Consider the following 12,248-nt stretch of genomic DNA (forward strand, 5'->3'; position numbering starts at 1 on the left):
ACAGAGAGACAAATGGGCAGAGCAGATGATCAATCAAGACAATTCAGTTTTCAGGATTGAAAAGTCTATGTTTGAAAATGCACAGCAAAAAATAGACAGGTTTTACAACAGTGTTAACAGCAGTTATCTCTGGGGAGTGGTGTGAGAAATAGAAGTATGCAAAGGAGGTTTTCACTTATTATATGTATATATATTGTATTGTTTTAATTCTGCAAGAGCATCTATTTACTTCTGTATTTAAAAAACAAAATTTTGAAGTGTTGATTCTATTTTTTCAAAAAGATATATTAGACCTACAAAGACTTCAAAGGAAAAATAAATGCCATTTTTCAGAAGTATGACTACTAGAGACCTACAGATCAAACAGAAATAACACAACTATCATATCCTATAAAATAAAATGGAATACTACCGGTAAAGTAACAGAAATGTTCATAGCAACTGTCACCCATTACTCAACATTCACTACTTTGATTATATATTAGTCACCTCACCCCAATTTTATATACGCTCTAACAACCAAACCCCTTTTCAAATTTAACCTAATTTAAAACATTAGGCTGGCAGAACTTAAAATAAAAATCCTAATACAATGTTTGCAACAGTCTATAAATCATAAAAAAATTTGTTTTTTGCACCATCAGAACATTGTCTCAGTTTTAATTTTTCACAAGAGTTACACACACATTTACATTTTTCTGGAGTTCATATCTTCTTTCCTTAAGAGGAAAAAAGCTTCCTAATATGAAAGGCAAAGTACCTCGACAATCAATTTTATTATCAGTTTAATGCAGTGTTCATATTCTCCAACTGTTTTGTCACAACAACTACGAAGTTTAAAAAGTAAAATTTTATGCAACTGACTCCTGAAAAAAAGGGGAAAGGGACACAAACTATACTGAAAACAGCATAATCCAGCCATGTCATTACATATTTTAGCAACACAAAATATGACTAAACATCTTTAGAAGTTAAATTTGTGACTTCAGCATCTTAACTAATGTATAAATAATCAAGCTTATTCTAAACTTTATTTAAAGTTTGGTTCATTTTCCTAAAAAATACTAGGAATGGTCATATTGAAAATGGACAAAATCACCATAAATTAGAAGAAACAAGCAGACAAAAACCACTGAGCAAATTATTTTGGAGGGCACGACTTTTGTTCCATCTTGTTTATGAACCCATAATGTAGTCAAAATTTTTTAAAGACACCGTGTACATCTCATTTCCCACCGTCCCTTCATCAGACTACCGCTTCTTCTTCTCCCCCATCCTTACTGGTTTTACAGTATCTTCCCCGAGTTCCCTTACACTTAGAAAAGCAAACACAAGTTCATATTCATATTTCACCCCTCCCTTAACACATACAGTCGCATATCGTTCACACCGCCCTACACCTTGTTTTTTTTCATTTTATAACATACTTTGGAGATCTTTCCATGCCAGTACACAGAAAGCTTCCTCATTCTTCTCACAGATGATCCTGACTAGTTCTATCACAACTCTCATCTCCTTTCTCCAGGCTAACCTTTAATGGTGTTCTATTCAGTCAACAACTACTTAACACCTGAATTAGTTTCTTTTCCCCCAGCAAGATTTTAAAATAACCCACATTTGAGGCTTCGGAACAGCTACCTTTCAAAGAAAGTTAATATCCTTTTTAGAATGTTTGTTTTTCAGACAGAGGGAAAAAACATTCCACAATTTTCTCTTATCACATAAAACTACAAATTAAAATGGAATCTTCCAGTGATATTACCTTTTTTTTCCCTTGACTTGGGGATTAGCGTAATAATCCAATCAACAACGACAGTAATAGTTTACTCTTGTGCTTTTCTTTCACTATAAAAGAGAACATTGATTTTCTTTAAGCTTTAAAGTCGCATAATGTGGCATACTAATAGCAAGAAACTACCACCTGATTCGATCTTTCACCTGCCGGGTCAGAGGCCTAGGCTTTCATCTTTAGGGTCCCTGCTCACTTAATCAACAGGCCGACTACACCAGCAAAAACACACTCAATATAAGCTCTGCGGCTCTACGTGTTGGAAATTTCACGCGAGGGGCCAGAGCACCTGGACCGGCTACAGAGACTCCTGCTTCGCAGGCGGAAAGGGATCTAGAAAAGCCGGCCGCAGCGGTGACAAGGAGTGGAGAGGCGCGGGTTCACGGGAAGAAGACCCGGCGCTGCGTCGTGAGCCCTCGAACCCGCGCGGTCGCTCGAAAGCCCGGAGCCGCGCTCCCCAGGGACCGAGCCCGGAACCAGGACCACTAACGGAACCAGCTCAAGGGCGGCGGCAATCGCTGCTCGAACCGTGGAGCGCGGGTCAGGCGCTGGCAGGGCAGGGGTTCCCCCGGAGGAGCTGGCCGCCCCGGCGCCCCATTGGGCGCCGCTCCAAACGTGCCCAAGTTGTGACAGGAATAAAGTGGGTCACAAGGCCTAGCGGGTCCCAAGCAACAGCCCTTTCGACACTGGGTCTCCGGCTTTCCCGGCTGCTCTGCCGCCGGAATCGGCCCCAGCCCCGGGGCGTGCACCAACCACCCGGCCCCGCCGTGCACCCCAATCCCGCCCCTGCCCCACAGGTAACCCCAGCTGCCTCGGAGGGCCCCGCAGACAGGGCGGGCCTCCGCCCCAACTCCCAGGAAAAGACACACTAGAGACAGTCAGAACTTGGGCTCCAGCTCCATCTCCCGCCTTCCTCTCCCTCGGCCGCCGCCCCCCAACCCCACACACACCGCGCCCCTCTCCCTCCCCTATCCCGCGCCCTCTCCGTGTGGCTAGCCCCGGCTCCGACTTCTTCCCTCCCCCTACCCGGGAGTCTGGCTGCGGTGACTCGGAATCACCAACCTGGCTGCGTCCAGGAGACAGTGCGGCTCCAGAGCTGCACCTGGGGCTGTGAGTGGCGCCCCCAACTCACCCCCAATAAATTCACCGCTACTGCCGCCCGCTTCTCCTCCCCCTCCCTTCCCTTCCCCTCCTCCACCGGCACCAGGAACACGCATGCGCCGCCCTGGCAAGCCTACCGGCAGACGTCAAGCCCCGGGCCCACCCGGTGAGGCGCCACTCACCGGGAGCGCGCACGCGCCGGCGGCCAGATTTCCTCCGCGCTCTCGCTGTCGGGGGTTTCCTTTTTTAAGCTGGTAGCCGCAAGCTGTGTCTGTGATTGCGCTCCCTACTGGCGCATGCGTCGTCAGTGACCCCGCGGGCTTGGACGGCCTCAGCTCGGCGTTTGCTCCTCCCCTCACTCTCCCTTTCCCCGGCGGGTCTCCGTGCGCATGCGACTTGCCCCGTTAGGCGTCGGGAAGCCGCGGAGGGTATCCCGGGCTCCGGTGGAGGGAGACTCCCGCTCCCCAGGGCCGAGTGCGCCGTCCGCGACCGCAGCCAGGGGCGGAGGAAAGCCGGGATCTTCGTAGCACCCCCTTCTCCGCACCAGTTACTGGAAAGCCAGGAGAGGCGGGGCCTGGCCGGTCCCGGGTGCGGCCGGTCGGGGGAACGTCAGTGTTAGGTCGAGGCAGCTTTGGCTTTTACTCTTGATGCGGGGAGCAAGAGAGAGCGTCCTGTTTGAAGAATCCGGAGGCCAAGAAGGGGGCCCTCTGTCCCTTGAAAAGGAAATTACTTTGCAGACGCCAGGGAAGATATTTTCGTGTAATCGCGGGCGAGTTTTTTTTTTTCCTCTCCAGCGGCCTCACACGTGTCTCCTTTCCTAGGGCTGGGAGAGGGGTTTGCGGAGATGATTGAACTTGTAGAGACACAGCCTTGATCCCTCTCCCGGCGCAACACGACTTGGGCCACTTCTTATTGGCGGGTAGGTGTGGGGAGACCGGACAAGCGCCCTTGGCTGGAGGGAGGCAAAAGAGGATCAGGATGTGTTCACTTGGAGTTTTTTACCTGGCCTTTAATCCTAACCGTAAACCTAAGCATTCTTTTGCCCCCGTAACTTGTTTTCTGGTCCCACCCGCAACCCAGCTGCTCATCACTTCTACCTCTGTGACTTTTCTAAATAAACTTTTACTTGTATTTGAGTCTTGGCACTAAATTCTTAAATTGAACTCAAGTACTAAGGTGGCTGAACCGAGATCCAATCCCCAGTAATATTCTGGTGCCCTTTGGCCACCAGCATGTGGCGGAAACCCTTAAGGCCAAGAAATAGTATAAGGGAAGATGAGGGATGCAGCAGTAAATTAGGACCCCTTTTCTCAGAAAAACGTGTGAAAACTTCCTGCTTACCTTAGGGGAAAATTACTCCCCCTGATTCTGAAAACACACTTGGTCCACACGTAAAATTATACGTCAGTAGTTCTGAATTATGGGGAAAGAGGTCTTTACAGTCCCAATTCCTAGTTTTTATGTTTTAATGAACTTTTGATTTGAAATAGAAGACATATTTCAAAAAATAACAGCTATAAAATCCTTCAAATAACACTCACCTCAGTAAACATTTCAAAAATTTTTAAACCACTTTAATTTTTGCTAAGGTTTTTATTTATTTTTAGAGAGGGGAAGGGAGGGAGCAAGACGGACAGAATCATTCATGTGTGGTTGCCTCTCGCGCGCCCCCTACTGGGGATCTGGCCCGCAACCCAGGTAGGTGCGGTAGCCTGGGAATCTAACCTCGGACCCTTTGGTTCACAGGCGGGCACTCAATCCACTGAGCCATAGAACAAGGGCAAAATTTCGAATTCTTGCTGTATGCTCAAAGAGCGGGAAAAAAAACCCCAAAAAACAAACAAACAAAAAAAAACCAAGAATTGAACTTAGATCCCTGATCCTTCACCTGAGGATTTTTCAGGGGAGAGTGAGAGATTTGTTAATTTACTGCACCATAGACCAAAGGAGACTTGAGTACACATTTCTGCCTGCTCAGCATTCATTCCCTATTTTGACAATTTCCTTCGGAGAACTACCCTTTCTGCACTCAGTCCATATGGCTGGGGTAGGACTCCAGAAGGAATAATATTTGAGTTAATCCTCTACCACAGGCTGGAATTACCAAGAAGGGCTCTCTCTCTTTCTTAGTGGATTTAAATCTAGAATAGTGGAGGCCTGAAGCCATCTTTCTACTCAGATTCTGAGAAAGAACAGGGGGAAAAAACAGATTCAAAGATGGAGATCTAGCCTGAAGACATATGTGATGCCCTGAATCCAATGTGGACTAGATAACTCTGGAAAATTACTTAAGTTAGTCAGTAAATACATGTGTTTGTTTTACTGCTTAGACCAGTGAGAGGTTTTCTGTCACTAGTGATCATGAATCCTAACTGATACTGGTAAGCAAGAGAGGAAGCAAGATTCATTATACTGATAAGGTAGGTTGCATCCAGACTAAAGGGTTTAAGTGCATTGCTTAGGATGTTGATGTCTGGGTTTTATTCTAGAAAGTGATCCCACCTCATATTCTGTATCTTGTAGAGCATGCATCATCAAAAACACCTTTGCCCTTTTTAATGGTTCCATCGTCCTCTTAGTCACCAGAATCTAATCATGTTCATCTTTGACTCTTTCCTCTCTCACTTTCTGTGTTTAATCATTTACCAAGAACTGTTGATAATCCTCTTTCTTCTGCCAGTACTCTGCTGCCGCTTGAACATTTCCCACGGTTCAGTTCACAACATATCCTTTCTCCCTTATTCTCTCCAAGAATAAAACTGGGTCATATTTGTAATAACTTTTCCATCTTCCAGATTCCATTTTTTCCTAAAAGGATAATCCTACCTCATAGTTTCATAGGTCCCACCACCTAAATCTTCTCCTTAAACACAATTTATGTAATTCAGATATTCTGTTCATTCCTTCTTGTATGGCTTGTTATTATTTAAATGGAGCATTTCAAACTCCCTTCCCAACTGATTCCCTCAGTTGATGTCTTGATAGAGGCAATAGAGCATAGTGGTTAAGAGTATAGAATTGAGAACTAAACTGCCAGGATTTAAATCCCAGCCCTACCATTTAATATCTGCATGAATTTGAGCAAGTTATGTCCCTTCAGTTCTGCAGTTCCCTCATCTGTAAAATAAAGATAATGATCCCATCTCATAAGATAGTTGAGCGTAGATATAGTAGATGACAGCTATAGAGGGTATGTGTATGTATAATTGTACTTGGTTCATAAGAAATCCCATATTAGTGTCAACCATTATTAATGATGTTCCTTTTTGTGTTATTCTTACATCTCTTTTGCTCAAATTTTACTAGTTCCCTATGTTCTATCTGTCAAAGTCCTTTCTGTTCTTTTATATTACCTCTGTCATCCATCCTTTAATTGACAGTCTTAGTTTTACCACTATCATTTTGTTTTGTTTTGTTTGACTTTTAGAGAGAGGAGAAGGGAGGGAGAAAGAGAGGGAGGGAAACATTGATCAGCTGCCTGTCACACACCCCCAACAGGGAACCTGGCCTGCAACCAGGCATGTGCCCTGACCAGGAATTGAATCCATGACCTTCCAGTTTGCAGGACGATGCCCAACCCACTGAGCCACACCAGCCACCAGGGCAGTTTTGACACCGTAGTTTAATGTGAATGGAACATAGGAAGTTTAAGATCTGCATAATAGGGAATATAAGGTAAGTTTTTTTTAGAGAAACCTTCATGGTTTAGTCAATGTTCTTTCTAGACCCTTTAAAAATAGGATAGTATAATAATATGAGGTGCTATTATATACTTTGTAGTAAAAAGTCAGGCTTAAATTCTGACTAGTACTAAGAAAGTTAAATAATTTCTCTGAGCTTCAGAGTATTCATCTATAAAGCTTGAAGAATACATATCTCGGAACTGTGATGATCACGTGTAAATTACAAATTGCTACATAAAGACTGGGTGGCAAGAATGGTGATTTTAGACTTCAATGCTTTTTGTTGAGCTCTGGTAATGGGTGAAACAACTTACAGATTTGTAACTCCAGCCTGCACTTCTCCTTTGGGCTCCATACACATATGTTCAGTTGCCTACCTGATGTCTCCTCTTGGGTGTTCCAAATATCTTGGATGTCCCCTTCAATCTTTTCTTCACAGAGCAGCAAGAATATTCTTTTGAAAATGTCAATGAAACCACATGTTCCCATTTAAAACCCTTTGTTTACCATTATATCCAGATTCTTAATAATGGCCACTGTAGCCTGTTTCATCTAGCCCCTGCTCTCTTTCCAACCTCATGTCCTACCATTTCTCCTTTTTCCATGACACTTCCAATCCAGAAACTTCCTTCAGTTTCTTGCTAATCTGTCTGTTCTCAGGCTCTGTCTGACACAAGCTATGCCCTTGCCTGGACCACCTTCCTATCTTTTCTCATGGCTGGCTCCTCCTCAGCCTTCATGTCTCAAAGCTCTAACTACCCTATTTAAGTATGTCTCCTTCCCACCTCTCATCTCTCCCCTCCCCCTGTAGTACTCACAGTTATTATGGGTTTTTGTGCTGTTTCCTCCATAATAGAAATTTAAATTACACATTCAAGGGCTGGAAAAAGTCTAACCATTATTAATATAATGAGAATGGTTTGCATGACATTGACATAACCTGGCAGCCAAGGAGAGTGGATGGAATGCACATGTGTGAACAATGATGATTTCAGTGCACTAGTCAGTGGGAATGGTAGACACCCATTGTTAAGTGAGCATATGTACTGTGTGACTGTCGTGTGTACTGAGTGAGTACAGCAACGAGTCTGCATCACATTTTGTGTTAAGCTTGAACATCCCTTCGCAGAAACTATTTGGATGACTCAGTAGGCTTCAGCTATGAGCAACTGGTGATTGGCAGCTTCATCATGACAACACACCCACTCATACATCACGTCTTGTGCAGATTTTTGGCAAAACATCAAATCACCCAGGTGACTCAGCCTCCCTACAGCCCTAATTTGACACCTTGTGACTTCTGACTTTTCTCAAAACTGAAATCACCTTTGAAAGGGAAGAGATTTCAAACCGTCAATGAGATTCAGGAAAATATGACAGGGCAGCTGATAACAATTGGGAGCACTTTGTGAGGTCCCAAGGTGTCTACATTAACAGGGACTGAGTCATCATTGTCCTCTGTACAGTGTTTCTTGTATCTTGTATCTTCTTCAATAAATGTCTCTATTTTTCATATTACTTGGATGGATACCTTCTGGACAGACCTTGTACATTTGTTTGATATTTATTTTCTTATCTACTAACTATCTTCCCCACCACCACATGGCAAACTCCAGGAGGCAAGACACCATGTGTTTTGTTCACCACTATATATGCAGCATCCATTTCAATGCCTGAGGTAAATGAATGATTGAATGAATGAATGAGATGAAAGGTAAGACATACTAGAAGATTTTTAGGATCACCTTTATATCATTATGATTGTAGGCAGATTATAGTTTTGTCAAGAGATAGCCTTATTAATGTGTATTAAAGTACAGTGGAGTGATGAAATAAGGAAAAAATATGATGTACTAGCACTGTGTTAGTAATTGAGTGCTTGAGGACCCACAAAAGTTTGTAACACTATAGTAGATACAGGTAACACCTACATAGGAGGATGCTGAGTGAGGTCCAAAATGGGGAATAAAGAGCATGCACTACTCACCTTCTAAATAGTGCCAATATTTGGGGCCAGATACCTAGCCCTTTCACCAGAACAAAAACTGGACAAAATGCCTTAGTCCCATAGTCAACACCTCCAGCCCTCACTCTCAGGTCATATAAGCAGAACACATGGGAAGAGGAGGATGAGAGAATCATTGGAGCCAGTCAGTTTCCTAGACAGTACTGGCTTTTCCTTTCAATTTATCCTCCACCCCACTCCATTCAGTTAAAAAGGCTCCAATAGAATCAGCTAGAGAAACTAGAAGTAACTGTAAGGAGAGACTGGCATCTCATCCACTGGCAGATTTGTCCATAAACAGGAGGATAGAGACTTGGAGAGAAACCATAGTCATAGAATGGGCTTACTAAAGCAATGTGCACACCTACATTTGGCAAGGCAAGGATGTGTACATTTCTCCTGTGTCCACTGATGCTATGTAGAAAGTGTCATCCACGTTTGAACCATCTTGATACCCAAGGGAGAAAGAAATTCCAAGCAGCAAGAGGCTGGGTATGCTTCTAAATTTGGGAACTGAGAGACATTTAGAAAGGGAAAGCTGTAGGCTGATCTCCCACGTCAGGCAACTGTGCAGTGGAGAGGCTGCTGCAGATTTTCTGCAATAGAAGTCCATGTGCCCACTAATGAATGAACAGTTGGATGCAATATAGATTGCACTTAACCAGTGGAGAGAAATGTATCCTTTTCTTCCCTAATTTCTCCCCCAATCTCCCCCAGTCTCCCATCACACACCAGAGGGAATAGGCTTTGAAAAGAGAGGGAAAGAATTGGTTTTAAACAAACCCCACCTTCTGTCTTCAGAGTTCCTGAGTCACAAGTTCATCCAGAGAACACTTGCTTTGGAACTGAGATTGGAGTTTTAAACAAGATACAGTTCTAGTAACCAAGAGTGTGGAGGAAGAGGTTAAAGAATATATTCAAGATGTCTTTCAGGGATTTGCTACTCAATGCTGCTTAATGACGTAAGGATCTTATTTTTAAAAATTTCCAATTCAGTTAGTCTAGGATGGGGCTGGAGACTCTGCATTTCTAACAAGCTCCTTGAAGATGCCGCTGTTTCCAGGACCACTCTTTGACAAATACAGCACTAGAAAGTAGGGAAGGGGGTTTTAACAGAGCACAGTTGGCAGCAAAGGAATCAAGAAAAATACTGAGTTGGAACATATGAAATACCCATTTTTGTAGGTCAAAAACAGATGAATATTGGCAATTAAAAAAACCCTTTTGTTTGCATCCCTTCAAATAAAAAAGTCATTAAATGGGAAATACAATATTAAAATCAAATAATACCTCTACCTTCTAACAAGTATTTATACCCTACTTAAGTGAGGAGGTATAAATGAAGTAGCATAAGGAAGTAGTACTGACCTGTATCAGCAGGCAAAGTACTTGCTAGAACAGTGTGTGTGTGTGTGTGTGTGTGTGTGTGTGTGTGTTCATTTGAAAAAGGCTAGGATTGGAATGACAACCAGCCACTTCTTACATACATGCTATATTTTTAGGATTTTTACATATGTTAAAAGTTTCCTGAACTGTGCTTGTGGATAAACACTTTTACTGCCACCTGGTGGATTTGAGCTAAGAGTTAAAAGGAAAATAAGCATTTTTTAAAAAAAATTCAGATATCTTAAATACTATTTATTAGTACTTTCTCTGTTAATTTTAATTTAAAAATAAATACATGTTTAGTAAAAAAGGATTAAACTTAGAGGGACAGAGGTTTCTCCATTCGGAGGGCTAAATATCAATTGGAGGAAAAAATAATGTTCATATTTATATGCATTAGATGGCATTAAAGTTATATTTTAAGTTTATGACTATATCACTTTTCCTTTCATTTCCACATGGTTTTATGTGGAATAGAAATTTGTACATTCATTTTTTAAAGAGAATTTCAGAAGTTGGACCAGTGTAAGTGATTATTTCTCTTATTTGTGTGCAGGATGCTAAAATAAAGACCACTGTGTGCAACTTCCAACTATTCTTCACAACTTTCCTTCCCTTCATCCCCAAAATGCATATTTTCAAGAGCCCTTCTTTTCTATCTCAAAAGAAAGGAATCTTCCTAACTCTTTGGAAGATCATTTGATTTTAACCTACCTGGTGAAATAAATTATCATTACCTTACTCAAATCTATATTTAACTTTCTTTCTTCTTCATCATTCTTTGCAGCCTCTGTGACCCCAACCTGCCCCCAAGAGCAGCAAAGAGCCTTTTCTTGATTCCATGTTAAAATGCCTCATTTCTCACCAATTTATTTTTGTAAACTAATCATTTAAACTTCGGCTAGATTCTCTCACGAAATCAGTGAACAACTATAATCAGAATGGTGGGTCATCAGTACAAACAAAGTAGAAGAATGAAATCTGATATTGAACTATTACATGCTAGATTACTTAGATTCTCTAAAAATGGTGCTCATTATTAAGACAAGATAAAGCATCCTGCAGGTCTTTTTACAGTATCCTAATATTGTATGTTTTCTCATGGTGAATTATTCTGTGATTACTATTAAAACACAGGTAAGGTTTCACAACATATTTTTCTCATTTCTCCTGATTTAGAAATTGTCACACAGTTCCAATGATTTTGTAGTCTCTTAATGACAGCATTTATTAATTTTCTTTTTTTAAAAATTAAAAAGAGACTTTTTAATTTATTTTTAGAGTAAGGGGAAGGAAGGAAGAAAGAGAGGGAGAGAAATATCAATATGTGGTTGCCTCTCACACACACCCAACTGGGGATCTGGTCCACAACCCAGGTATGTGCCCTGACTGGGAATTGAACCAGTGACCCATTGGTTCACTGGTTGGTGTTCAGTTCATGGAGCTACACCAGCCAGGGCATTAATCTTCTAACTTAACAGAACTATTAATAACAATAATAATAAGTAGATATGTTTCTTATGTCCTTTTAGAATCTTTAAATTGCATTTTTATATTGAGCGGTTAATTTTTTAATAGGTAAGAAATTTCAAAGAAAAAGCATATGGTCATAAATTTAAGTATTTTCACTCAGGGCCCCTAAATAATAGACTTAAAGATTTATTAACATAAATTAAATAAAATGGCATGGTTTATCTTCATTATTTTCATTCATAGGCCTCTGTTTGGAAGGGAGTAGGCAATACAGGAGACTTGTAGTATCAGTGTTTTTGTCCAACATGGATCATAAAACAGGTAAGACAAAGGCAAATATTAAGGGTTCAGTATAATTATTGGTATTGTTAGAAGCAATTTCTGAAATACCTGAAAGTTTTGACATGAGGTCTAAGCTATAATTCTAACATAAAAATGTTCATAGCAGCACAATTTATAATAGCCAAGTATTGGAAGCAACCTAAGTGCCCATCAGTAAATGAATGGACCAAAAAACTGTGGTATATTTACACAGTGGAATACTACACTGCAGAAATAAGGAGCTCCTATCCTTTGTGACAGCATGGATGGACTGGAGGTCATTATGCTAAGTGAAATAAGTCAGGTGGTGAAAGACAAATACCATATGATCTCACCTTTAACTGGAACCTCATCAACAAAACAAACAAGCAAGCAAAATATAACTAAAGACATTGAAATTAAGAGCAAACTGACAGTAACCAGAGGGGAGAGAGGAGGGGATAATGGGGAAAGGGTGGAGGGTTTACAGGAACAACTATAAAGGATGCAA

General features: G+C 41.6%; 1 protein-coding gene across 18 annotated transcripts in view; it reads right to left on the minus strand.

Annotated features, from left to right (window-relative positions):
• Positions 1 to 3,970, minus strand: part of CLOCK (clock circadian regulator) — a 121,183-nt gene extending 117,213 nt beyond the window's left edge. For 7 of the 18 annotated variants that reach the window (XM_045834223.1, XM_045834231.1, XM_045834217.1 and 4 more), the window contains exons 1-2: positions 3,073 to 3,969; positions 1,763 to 1,845 (exon numbers count right to left, since the gene is read on the minus strand). The gene's annotated coding sequence lies outside the window, so the exon portion shown is untranslated. Of the gene's footprint in view, positions 1 to 1,762; positions 1,846 to 2,851; positions 2,990 to 3,027 lie in introns of those variants that run through there. The other 11 variants (XM_045834229.1, XM_045834232.1, XM_045834225.1 and 8 more) reach the window with 6 other exon arrangements.
• Positions 3,971 to 12,248: the final 8,278 nt, after the last annotated feature.

The sequence above is a fragment of the Phyllostomus hastatus genome, unplaced genomic scaffold (genome assembly GCF_019186645.2).
Source record: "Phyllostomus hastatus isolate PE091 unplaced genomic scaffold, TTU_PhHast_1.1 phas_contig_196, whole genome shotgun sequence".
NCBI classification, from domain to species: domain Eukaryota; kingdom Metazoa; phylum Chordata; class Mammalia; order Chiroptera; family Phyllostomidae; genus Phyllostomus; species Phyllostomus hastatus.